Below are 12,207 nucleotides of genomic sequence, written 5' to 3'. Positions count from 1 at the left end.
TATCTGAGAGCAGGGACTGCGTCTCTGATCGTTGTATTCCCAGCAACCACACAAAAGGCTTAGCAGATTTTCAGGAGGTTCGATCAGAGACACCGATAATGTGCCAGTCATGCCAGTCAACAATTTCTAAATTCACAGAGAAAAATAAAAAAGGAAGTAGGATGCTTTCAATTATAAATTTTTTCTATATGCTCTTCTTAAAAGTTTAGTATCTGCTAACAGATGACAGGACGAATAGATAGCAAGTGAGTATTAAGAGGAAACATCAGTAAGCTGATTTATTTTAAGTGTTTATTCAATATTCAACAAAAATTTGTTTTATTAAAAGGGATTTGTTTTTGGGTAAAGACTTGTAAGCATGTAGCTTGGTCACTTCTTGCTAATATTATTATTCCTGATTCATGGGACAGAATTAAATTTGGCTTTATTTCATGCTGTTATGTAAAAAGCACCAGGTCCTACCCACCACGCCCACCCACTTGCGGAAGGACGTGGTCTGTTATTGTCAGCACCCCATTGTCTGAAGCTTCAGAGTCTTAGCTATTAGGACACCCTTAAGACTTTACTAAAATACCCGCAGAGGGCCCAGCCTTTCATCTCCTAATCCACTTTTATATTAGAGGAGGACTGCCTTACAAATACAGAATTTAAAAAACAAAAAAACCACAAAACTTGAAATCTTGGTTACTGCACACTTGTTATTTATGGTATATACTCTAAATAAGTGAGTACATCTATACCTCCTAGAGCTATGAGGATATCCCAAAGAATGGGGTTAGAAGAAATAGAAAATGTAGGGGAAATGTCCTGCTTTCAGCCCATGCTCAACACCAGTCATCCTCGAGACGAGAGAACCACGCTGTTCACAGCTAAGACTTGAACAAAGCAGCTGCTCAAAGTTCGGAAAACACAAAATGATTAGATCTTGATTCATCTTCTCAGAAATCTTCAGAGGCTCAAAGCAACTTGTCTCCTGCTTGTCCTTGACAGGTAGCTGAGTCTAGCACATTTCTAGGTGTTGACAAGCGTGACTGCTTCCCGAGCACTGCGAGAGGCCGATCTGCTGAAGAGCCTCAGGCAGCCCTCACCTCGTGGTGTGGCTCAGAGCTGCATTCGTCCCGGTTTATTCTAGTAAGTCTTCTATGTTTTTCAGAGGCATGGGAGAAACAGATCTGGAAATCTCATGATCCAGACACAAATAAACTGGCTCAAAAAACATGGCCTGAATTTGGAAACTCAAGCCTAGCTTTTCCAGGTAGGTCCCATACTGCTGAGGGCTGGATGAACACTGACCATCAAGGAAAAGATTAAATGTTCTGTTTATAAAAAACATTTAAGAGAGTTGACATGGGTGCCACAGATTGGGAGAAGGTATTTACAACGTATACAACTGACAAAGGAAATGAGTAAGAAAAAGACATACAATCCTAATTTTAAATTGGTCATGAAACTTGAACAAATACTTCACAAAAGAGTATATAGAAATAGCCATTAATATATGAAAAGGTAGAAAACCTCATTAGGTAAGGGAGATTCAAATGAAAGCTGCAATGAGATACCAATACAGACCCACAAAATTGGCAAAAATGAAAAAGACGGACCATACCAAATGTTAGTATGGATATAAAGCAACTGAAATTCTTATACACTGCTAATGGGAATGTAAATCGGTGTAACTCCTATGGACTATCTGACATTAGTTACTAAGGTTAAATGTGTACATACTTGTTATCCAGAAAGTGCACTCCTAGGTACAGATCCAGTACGAATTTTATGCACATGTTCAACAAAAGGCATGTACAAGAATGTTTGTAGCAGCATTTTTCATAATAGTCAAAGCCTGAAAACATTGAATTGCCATCAACAGACAATATATAAATAGCATGTAATATATTCATACAATGGAAAACTGTACAGCAATAAAAATGGATTACACACAAAAATAAGGATGAATCTCATAAACATAATGTTGAGCAAAAGAAGCCAGACACAAAAGATTACATACTTTATAATTCCACTTTATTAATTTCAAAAACAGACAAAATTTATGCTGCTAAAAGTTCTTGAAAAGTGGAGTTTCTGAGGGGCCGGTGATGTTCTATTTCTTGCCCTAGATGTTGGTTATGTGGACATGTTCACTTTGTGATTATTTATTAAACTGTATACTTACGACTTGTGCACCTTTCTGTATGTGTATTAAAAAACAGCAATGAAAACAAAAGACAAGCAGCCCATGCATGAATCAAGAATTTTCTCTACGTTTCCAGGTTTGCTCCATTTTTGAATTAGGAGATTTGAGGCAGCAACAAGCATTTTTACATATTAGCTACATTACTGAATTTTAAAAATCTTTTTATGAATACACTGTATTTTTCAGAGCACTTTTAGATTTACAAAAAAATGGAACAGAAAGTACAAAGAGTTCCCATATAGCCCCTCACTTCCTCTCCCCACAAACCACAGTTTCCTCTATTACTAACATTTTGCATGTGTTACAATTCGTGAGCCAATATTGATACATTATTATTAACTGAAGTCCATAGTTTACCTTAGGGTTCATTCTTTGTAATGTGTATTCTATGGGTTTTGACAAATATATAAAGACATGTCTACCGTTACAGTTGAATGGATTCTTATATTTATTTTTAGTTTAAGTTGGTCTTTGGTTTCCCAGCTTCATACAGTTTCCATAAAGATTATTATTTCCCATTGCTGATTGATTTTGTCTTCTTTATAACTACAGGTATTTCCCAGAGAGGATGTAAATTTCTTTGTGTACCATTAGCCAATGGTTTAAATTAAATATCATCAAGATTTAGGGCGAAGTGTTTGGGCAAAAGAATTGGCTTCCAAGGCCTTAAATTTCAGAATTAGCCAAACTTTAAATTGTCTTTGGTAGTTAGATGTGTCAGCATTCTGGTAAAAGACTCTATTATAGTGTTTCAGAAAGAACTTGCCATGGGCCATTCTACCCTCATCGCTGACACTGAGGATCTGTTGAGTCACCCTCTGAATCAACGCAAGACTCAGGACAGGATGTGCAGGTTCTTCCTCCTGGCACAGTCGTTTCAAAAGGCTCAGTACACCTTAAAATGTAAATATGGACCATACTCAGCCCGGAGAGGGTCTGGACAGCAGATTCCTTCTCTGCTCCTCCCCCTGCATTCCTCAGGCCAGCACCTCAGAAATGTTTAATGTTATGACAGGATAGGAAGATAACTGTTCTCACCTGCCTTAGCTCACAAAGAAGAAACAGGCAGCGGTGGCTTCTAGTAAGTGCTCAGGACCAACAGGGAGAAACTAATGACTGCATTTTAGTCTCAGAGTGAACTTTGTTGGATTTGTAATTATGAGCACTGGATTAAAGATAAATCCACTTTTTAGTGCTTTGAAAGAACAGCATACTGGGAATGTTGACTACATATATTGGAAGAAGAGAAAGCAGATATATGCGAATGTGTTTAGAAACAACCAAAAAAAAAAAAAAAGTGTCACATAGACACAACCCATGAATAGAACGAATGAAATCTAAAGTCAAGAACAGCATCAAAGGCAGCTCAAAGTTGTCATGAGGCAGGATGGGTTTACCAACAGGTTAAGTCAGGTAACATCAAAATTACCACTGATACAGTCCCATTATAATAATTTTACTAAATCAAAACATTGGGAAGGGTTAAATTGACATCTAATGACCCTAGGCTTAATGAACTTTCTCTTCATGGACAATATTAATAATATTTGGGGGAATTATTTAGAACTCTAATAAAATAAAACTGTTGTTAAAACTTTAATATCTATGTACCTACAATCATGACAATAATTACCTGCTCAATGAAACAGTGCCTTCAACAGCTACAACAAAGCAGTATGTTACCAGACTTTTAGTTACTGCAAAGTGAGAAGCTAACTCATTACATTCACTAATTAAAGTTTTCGCCACTATCATACTCCTTTGTATGAAGATCCTGGGAGTTCTCAAACTAGCCTGAATTATATTTTCTTTCTCTATTACCCAGCTTTGTTGTTATTTAGAGGTTTTCATCCACCAGATTATAAACCTTGTTTAAAAATAGCAAATATATGAACATCCTTTTTCCCTGATAACCTTCTTACCCATGAAACATTGTGACCTGTGGGTTCAGGTATGACTGGAAAGGTCCTGAGATACCAATAGGCTTCCCCATTCTGAGGCCAAGTCTATCTTCTGACAGATGCCATTAGCTGCTTTCTGAAGTGCAAGGTTCTCAAATGCGTTTAGGTCAACATAGCTGCACAAATATAAACACTGGTAGTGGAATGGTGTTCATCCACGGAGTTCATCCATGGTGTTAGTAATCTGTGGAATATCAGGACTCATCTGAAAATGAGTTGTGTGCTCGCTTCATTTGCTGTGTGGTGGATGCCATTTGCTTTATTAAGAATGAATGTAGCCCGGCCGGCGTGGCTCAGCAGCTGAGCATCCACCTAGGATCCAGGAGACGGAGTTCGATTCCCGGTCAGGGCACATGCCTGGGTTGCGGGCTTGATCCCCAGCAGGGGGCGTGCAGGAGGCAGCTGGTCAGTGACTCTCATCATTGATGTTTCTATCTCTCTCTCCCTCTCCCTTTCTCTCTCTGAAATCAATAAAGACATATTTAAAAAAAGGAAAGAATCAAAGTGTTGTTCTTCTTACATGAAAATTATTCTTTCCTCTGAACTCCAATTTGTTAGGACAATCCTCTGAGTTGCATGGGGTTGTGCTGGGCCCTGAGCTACACCATTGCCTAATTTCCTTGTGAGTACCATGCCTGAAGACAACAAGCTGACTTGTGTTTTCAATATTCACTTATATTAGAAACCTACAGGAAACTCTTAGAGTCTGTACCTTGTAAATAATTTATTTCTATGAGTACTTATACTGTTTTGTTTTAAAGGTTGCAGAAAAAAAGAATGTGCTTCAGACCTCTAGGCCAAGGGTTTCAGCAGGAAGGGACCTCCTGTTGTTGGTTTTCACATCCTGCCTCATGTGCTGACTGAAGGAGTTAGTTTAAAATTCTCCATTTCAATAGAAACCCTTCTCCCAGGGATGCTAGGCATCTGGGGTGCACAGATTTGTACTCAGCATGCAAGGACAGCTGCCCTAGGAATAGCAGGTGCTTTCACTGGTAAAAAAATAAAAATAACAGGAGTCCTTTATGCCTCTTTTTAGAACAGTGTTTAGAAGTGTTTAAAAAAATTATTTCTCTGGAACATACTCTTTTCATAGATGTAAGCACCCTTGAAAACTGCCAGATGTCAGCATGATTTTACCAAGTCCCTTAAAATGACAGAATATTCATTACACATTTCCCTGTGGGCTATAATGTACCTCCCACAAATAAAATCAAGGCATACCTGTATCTTGTCTTTACCTGAAAATGTCTTGGGGTTACGGTTATGACATGTCATCACTCAAAGAGATTAGAGCATCTGACTTAAAATAATCTGGCAACAGAACCCCAAAAGAAAACATACAAGAAGTTACAGGACTGTAAAAACTCCAGGACCAGGAGAGCAAGCAAGATCTTGTCCCCTTACCTACCTAAGGCAAAACAGGGAATCGTTCCCCATGGGAAAAACAAATGAACCTCAACCCGAGGTCTTCATTTCAAAGCCTCAGCTCAAGAAGTATGAGGTTTAAAAATGAGGGGTCTAATCACACTTTTAATTTTTGCCAACTGTTGTATAGAAACATGATCCATAGTGGAAAATAGGCCAGCTGCTGATACCTGCATGCGTGGGGATGGCTGCAAAGGTGGAGACATGCCCCCAAGTCCCTTCTTTCATCACACTCCTAAACACTGGGAGTCCAACCCCAACTGGATGCAGTGAAGAAAACACTGGAAGGGAAGAGGAGAAGATGGGAAAGTGTTCTAGCTCTTCTTTCAAGGGGTCCAGGTGCATTCTGTGCCCCCTGATTTGAGAAAAAACAACTTAAAATACCCTTCTCACGCTCCTACCCACCCTCCTCTCCTCTTCCTTCTTTTCTCTTTGTAACCTTCATAATTCCCTTCTTTTTTTTTTTTTTCTCATACCTCTTTTCTGTTCTCTTTCACCTCACTCCTCTTCTCATTCCACTTTGAATGACCATTTTCTGAATACTTACAGCACCCCTGGTACAGCCCAGGCCCTGCAGACACAGACAAACACAACACCATAGGCATGGCCAAGGGGGAGGGGAAAGAGGGGAGAGAAACAAGTCTGGTTCTGAACATGCTGACTTTAAAGTGCCAGTGGACATCCTTGGAGGTAAACGGTAACAGCTGGGAACACTAATCAGGAGCTTGGGAGAGAGGAAGATTTACTGAATGCCTATTGCACTGCAGGCACTAGGTTGGTGTCGGGCATATGATGAAAAGAGAAAAACCCAGCCCATTTTTCCAAGGACTTTAAGAAAACAAACAAGTGTATGCAAGTGTTAGAGGCGCCGAGGTAAAAGAGTGGGACGTGCTGAGGAGATACAAAGAACAGTGGTCAGAAGTACCCCAGGTAGGGAAATGGGGCGAAGTCAGTCCTTCAGTTTCATTAAGCAGATCAGCCAGGGAGGCCTCCATAGGCATTAAATTTGGGGTTGGCCCTCAAAGCTCTATCAATACCAAATTGTTCCAGCCAGTCTCCCCATGGGATGTTAACTTTCCTGATATGTATTATTCTTTCTCTAACTGGATTCTGATCTCCCAGTACCAGAACAGTCTCCATCTCTATATAGAGAGGGGAAATCCATGGCTACCTGGAAGGGCTCCTTCCCAAGTTGTTACAAGAAGCCTGAAGTTTTTAGCTTTATTATCAGGCTAAACTCTGGTGAATCTGAAAAATCACCAGTGATCACTCACATTTCTTCCCATGCATTTCCTGGGCCCTAGCACAAGCCTGAAGGGATTCTGGGATGAATGCACAGGTTTTAATAAAGCTGACAGTCTGATGGGCTGCAAGAACTTCCTAGCAGCACAGGTAAATATCTGTCATGTGAGATCTGGCAAAATTAGCTTTCTATTTCAGAAACCCTTCCCAGCTTTTGTGATGAAATCCACTTTGACTATCAACTGATCAGATCTTAGAACTAATGGAAATTCCCTCCCTCCCACCCTACCCTACCCTACCCTACCCCCAACCCATTTGTTAGACCAACAGAGAAAACTCTCTACTCTTCCATCAAGTCATCCGTTGTGTCCATCTCTCCTAACCTAAAAAATCTTCATAGGCTGATGAAATAAGTTAAGGTTTACATAAACAACTCTCCCTTTTCTCAGTCTTTCCTCAGATGCCTGAGTTAACTCAGACAAACTAAAAATGGAAACCCAAAGGTCACATATCTATTGCATTTTTAACCCCTTTAAAGGAAAAGTCTCCTTTTGTGCTTGTTCTGTGCCAAGAGCATTGCTGTCTAGCCACAAGTTATCACTAAGAAAACAGGCGGCCCTGAGCACTGGCGTGGGGTTCTACACATAGTAAGTTCAATATGGCTGTCATCAACTTGGATGTTTCTTCTCAGTGATGTCCGGGTTTGTTTTTCCAGGATTTTGACTTTCTTCCAAAATTACCTATTAAAATGTTATTTAAATTATGGTAATATGTTATTAATTAATCATTTCTTGAAACTTATTTATGATACTCTTGCAAGTTACAAGGGATTATTATGAAATACTTGTATTGAAAATAAAGCTGCTTCTGTTCGTTCTGGGGAAAGGGAAGGACTGCTTATTGACTCCATTGCTTTGCCCATTTAAAAATTTAATTAAGTTTTTAGCTACAGGCCAAAAAGAGGGGGAGGAATTGAGATAATCAGAATGATAACATCTTTTAAATTTCAGGTACTCTTCTTGCTATGACTGTTTTATTTAAGATATATGAAATTAGTACAATCTGATAAATATAAGATATCTGTATGAGGCCAAAAATTACCTTATAAAACATCTGAAATTATACCACTCTATCCTGCCCTTTCAAGTACCTTGTAAGTAAGTAGAATGGCTGAGCCTACTTCTTATTTCCAAAAGGAATGAATGGATGGTAGAAATCACCAAGAGAAGAGTTATTCTGTTTAAGCTCATCATCACTATCACATTTCATTGAAAATTGCTAAAACTTGCACACAATTTTAGTGGCATAGATTTGGTCTGCAAATTTTGGTAATTCCTCAAGCTCCTCAGTACTTAAGATAGCTAAGAGCCTAGAAAAACATCTTAAACAATTTTCCCAAATGCCATAGGAAAAACCATCAAGCAAACAAAAAAAACCACCTATGTCCTAGTTCTGACTCTGCCATTAATTTCCTTCAACAACTTAGCTTAGTTCATTTGGGTCTCAATTTTCTCATTTGCATCATTACTAAGTGATTTCTAAGGACCTCTCTGAGCTCCAAGGTTCTATAGTATTAACATTAGAACTATGCCCATTTTTACTCAAATTAGCCTCAAAGATTCTATCATCTTCTGAGAATAATCTCTTCATGGTATGTGTACTATGTGGTCTTCACAATGAAGAAATTATAGTCTTTAGATTTCAGTGAATCATTCTCAACCTTTGTAAATGTGAATATATCTTCTTAAGGTCAAGATATTTTTCAGAGTTCCATGTGATGATACTTGTACTTTTGGAGCCAATTGATTGAAAAATCAGTCAATGCCAGGGGTACTGGGACTTCAGTAACATTTAAAATGAATTTGTATCTTGTGATTCATAACAACACCTACATATATTTGGGGAACACTATTACTTATTATTTATGTATCAATGAGGATGCTTTCAACTCTAATAACTGAAAATACCAACTCAAATGGGCTTAAATGACAAAGAAGTTTCTCATCTCACATACAAGAAATCTGAGGTAGAGTGGCTCCATGCTTATTCAGGGGTTCAATGTTGTCATTAAGGAGCAAAGATGTTTTCAATTCTCATCTCTTCACTGAGGTGACTTTGCCCTTGTGACAGTAGAGATTTAGCAGTTCCACCTCACATCCGGACATAAAATGTCCTGAAAAAGAAAAAACTGCCTCTTCTTTGTCTCCTTAGGTGCAATTAATCTTTCCCAAAAGTCCCTGGACAGGCTTTCTCCATGTAATTGGCCAGAAATGGGTTACATCTCCTTCTTAAATCCATCATTAATGAAGGCAATGGATGAAGATGAACAGACTGGGGGAAGAACAGGAAGGCAACCACCACATAATGCATTCTCAGTCTACACAGAGCGCTATGCACAGAGCCGCAGTAATAACTCAATATGTAATGCCCACTTGTGGAAATCCTTGGTCAAGTCCTCTTTATAAGACCAAGGTCCGTTAACACTGACCACACTATTAATGATTTATGTTCTTCTGGGGACAGGGGGTAAAAATGAAATGAATAGTTCTGAAATAAGTCACCATTCCTTGTATGTGCGTCTTTCCTAGAGGACAAATCTCAAATATTGCAACAAACAAAACAAAATTTTTAAATAATTTCAAAAATCCTCTTTCAAGTGTGTATGAAACATTCATAAAGGAAGGCTTTTCTAGGACATAAAGCAAACCTCAACAAATTTAAAGAAATTGAAATCACACGAAGTATGTTCTCTGACCACAACATAATTAAACTAGAAATTAATAACAGAAAGTATTTGGGAAATTCCCCAAATGTTTTAAAATTAAATAACATATCTGTGTGACAAAAAAAGAACCCACATGGGAAATTGGAAGATATCTTAAATCAAATGAAAGTTAAAACACAACATATAATTTGTGGGATGCAGCTAAAGCAATGCTTAGGCAGAAATTTATAGCAGTAAATGCTAGAAAAGAAGAAAGATCTAAAGTCAATTATCTAAGCTTCCATCTTAAGAAACAATAAACAAAGTTAGAAGCAAGCAGAAGGGGGAAATAATAAAAGTAAGAGCATAAATCAATGGAACTGAAAACATAAAAACAATAGCAACTTCTGGCTTCCAGTTCCACATACAAGAAGCTTGGAAGTTTCCACTCCATTCTAACAGGTAGAAACATAAACAGATTGAAAAACCACAACTCTTCCTGGATCCCTAAGAGAAGGGAGAATATAGGACAAACCACTGTCCCCAAGATTGGAGGCAAATCAGGGAACTAAGCCTTAACGGAGCAGAGACTCACCAACAGAAACTGACACAGAAACCAGTACTAGGGAAGAAAACGAGAACTGTACCTGACAAATTGCTGAGGCCCAGGAGGGACAACTCTGAGACTTAAAAACTCCAGGTACCCACAATACTGTAAGATTTATCTCCAGGAGTTTGACCAAATTCCCACAGAAAATATTAGGGGGAAATCCTCTCTTCCTTCTGGCAGGAGGAGAAGAAAAGGAGCCGTGTTAAAACAAAATAGAGCAATTTGTTCTTCCTTTTTTAAAAAATTTATCTTGATTGTTGAAAGTATTACTGATGGAACTGTCCTAGATCTTGAAAGGGGTGGTGGTGACTTAACTATATGCATTTGTCAAAATTTATAGGACTCTAAAATGGGCAAATTTTACTGAATTTAAGTTATCTGGTTTACATGTGATTCTGGCAAATGGCTAAAACACCAGGGGTTCCAAACACAAGTTGGGAATCACTGGCACAGCATAGTTCAGAAATTCTTGGATGAGTTATCATCAGTGGAACATTGAGTCAATGTGTATGTCAGGCAACAAGACCTGATTTTCAGCATGAGTCTATGTACTAGAGATATACCCCTGAGGAAAATAGTGGTAACCATAAACCAGATAATAGGGTGCGGTCTTCATCTTAATAAAGATAGTCCTTGTGTTGACATGTTCTGTGAGAACCAAACCTGTCTTCTGAATCATGGCCTACAGTACAAGAGAATGCTCATCACCTGACACAGACTTTTCAGATCTTCAGGCTAAGTATCATTAAAATCCAGAAATAAGCCCATCTGTCATGTGGCTTCCTGTTGTTTTGTTGAATTGTTTTTTCCTTACTCTCCAGTAGGGATCAAGCTTCACACATATTTTAAACAACTGGCCTATTTGCATGAAACAATTCATTTTTGAGAGCACACATCTTTTCCTATGAGCAGTATTGAACTGTCCATCTCCTTGATGCGTCTGACATTCTTCCCATGTCATTTCTGAGCAAATAAAGGACAAATAGGTTGGCTTGCCCCAGTTCTTAGAGAGGCTTAACACTGCCTGGGTGGGCAGGTAAACATTGCCAAGCATAAGACTAGAAATTACTTCCCACCCATAGACACCTCTCAGGCTGGCCTTTCGGATTCCCCACATTCAACCGGCACATTCTACACTTCCAACCTCTCCCCATCTACTCTTTTTTCACTGTTTTACCATTCTCCACCTGAGCCTTACTTTTTCCTGTATGTGTACCTTCATGCTGGACTCCCTGCTTGAAATTCCAGCACCATTCTTGGCCTCTTACTACCACCCATCTTTTAAAACCCAGCTCAAGTGACACCTCTTTCATGAAGTATTGGTTGCCACCCAACAGCTGGAAGTGGATTTCCATGGTTCCTAAATCTCTAATGACTTGCATTCTTCTTTATATTGTCATTATTTGTATATGTGGTGAATGCACCCATATATCTTTTTTTTTACATTGTTGATTCCTTGAAGACAGGTTTTACATCTCATCCTCAATTGTATCTATCCACTAAATGCCTTATTCATGGTAGACCCTCAATAGGTATTTGTTTACTCATTCAACAAATATGTATGAGTTTTGAATGGATAAATGAATGAATAGACTTGAAATTGGAAATGGAAGAAAGGAAACCAAGGTGCTTTGTTATTATAATAAAGGCAGCAGGAGCAATTCAAGAACGATTATAAACAAGAAAAACTGATGAAGACCTTAAGCCCATGCCTGAAGGGCAGGATTTGGTACTATTTCTCAGCTGCAGCCTTCCAAAAGCCAAGTGCTCCATACACTGTGATATAAGCTGTTGTCATAATTGTTTACAGGGAAGCCTTATTATCCAGGAGTACATGCTAACCAAAGATAAAGCTAGGAGGAAATATGCTCTTCTAGTCTTAGAAATGTAGTTGCAACCTGCAACAAAAAATCATATTATCTTTATTTTAATATATAGGAATTCAATTTATTTTTTTTTTAATTTTTATTTTTTAAAAAATATATCTTTATTGATTTCAGAGAGAGGGAAGGAGAGGGAGAGAGAGAGAGATAGAAACATCAATGATGAGAGCGTCATTGATCAAGCCCACAAC

Source organism: Miniopterus schreibersii (assembly GCF_964146895.1).
Source record: "Miniopterus schreibersii genome assembly, chromosome: 14".
Classification (NCBI taxonomy): domain Eukaryota; kingdom Metazoa; phylum Chordata; class Mammalia; order Chiroptera; family Miniopteridae; genus Miniopterus; species Miniopterus schreibersii.
Note: the sequence above shows the minus strand (reverse complement) of the source record.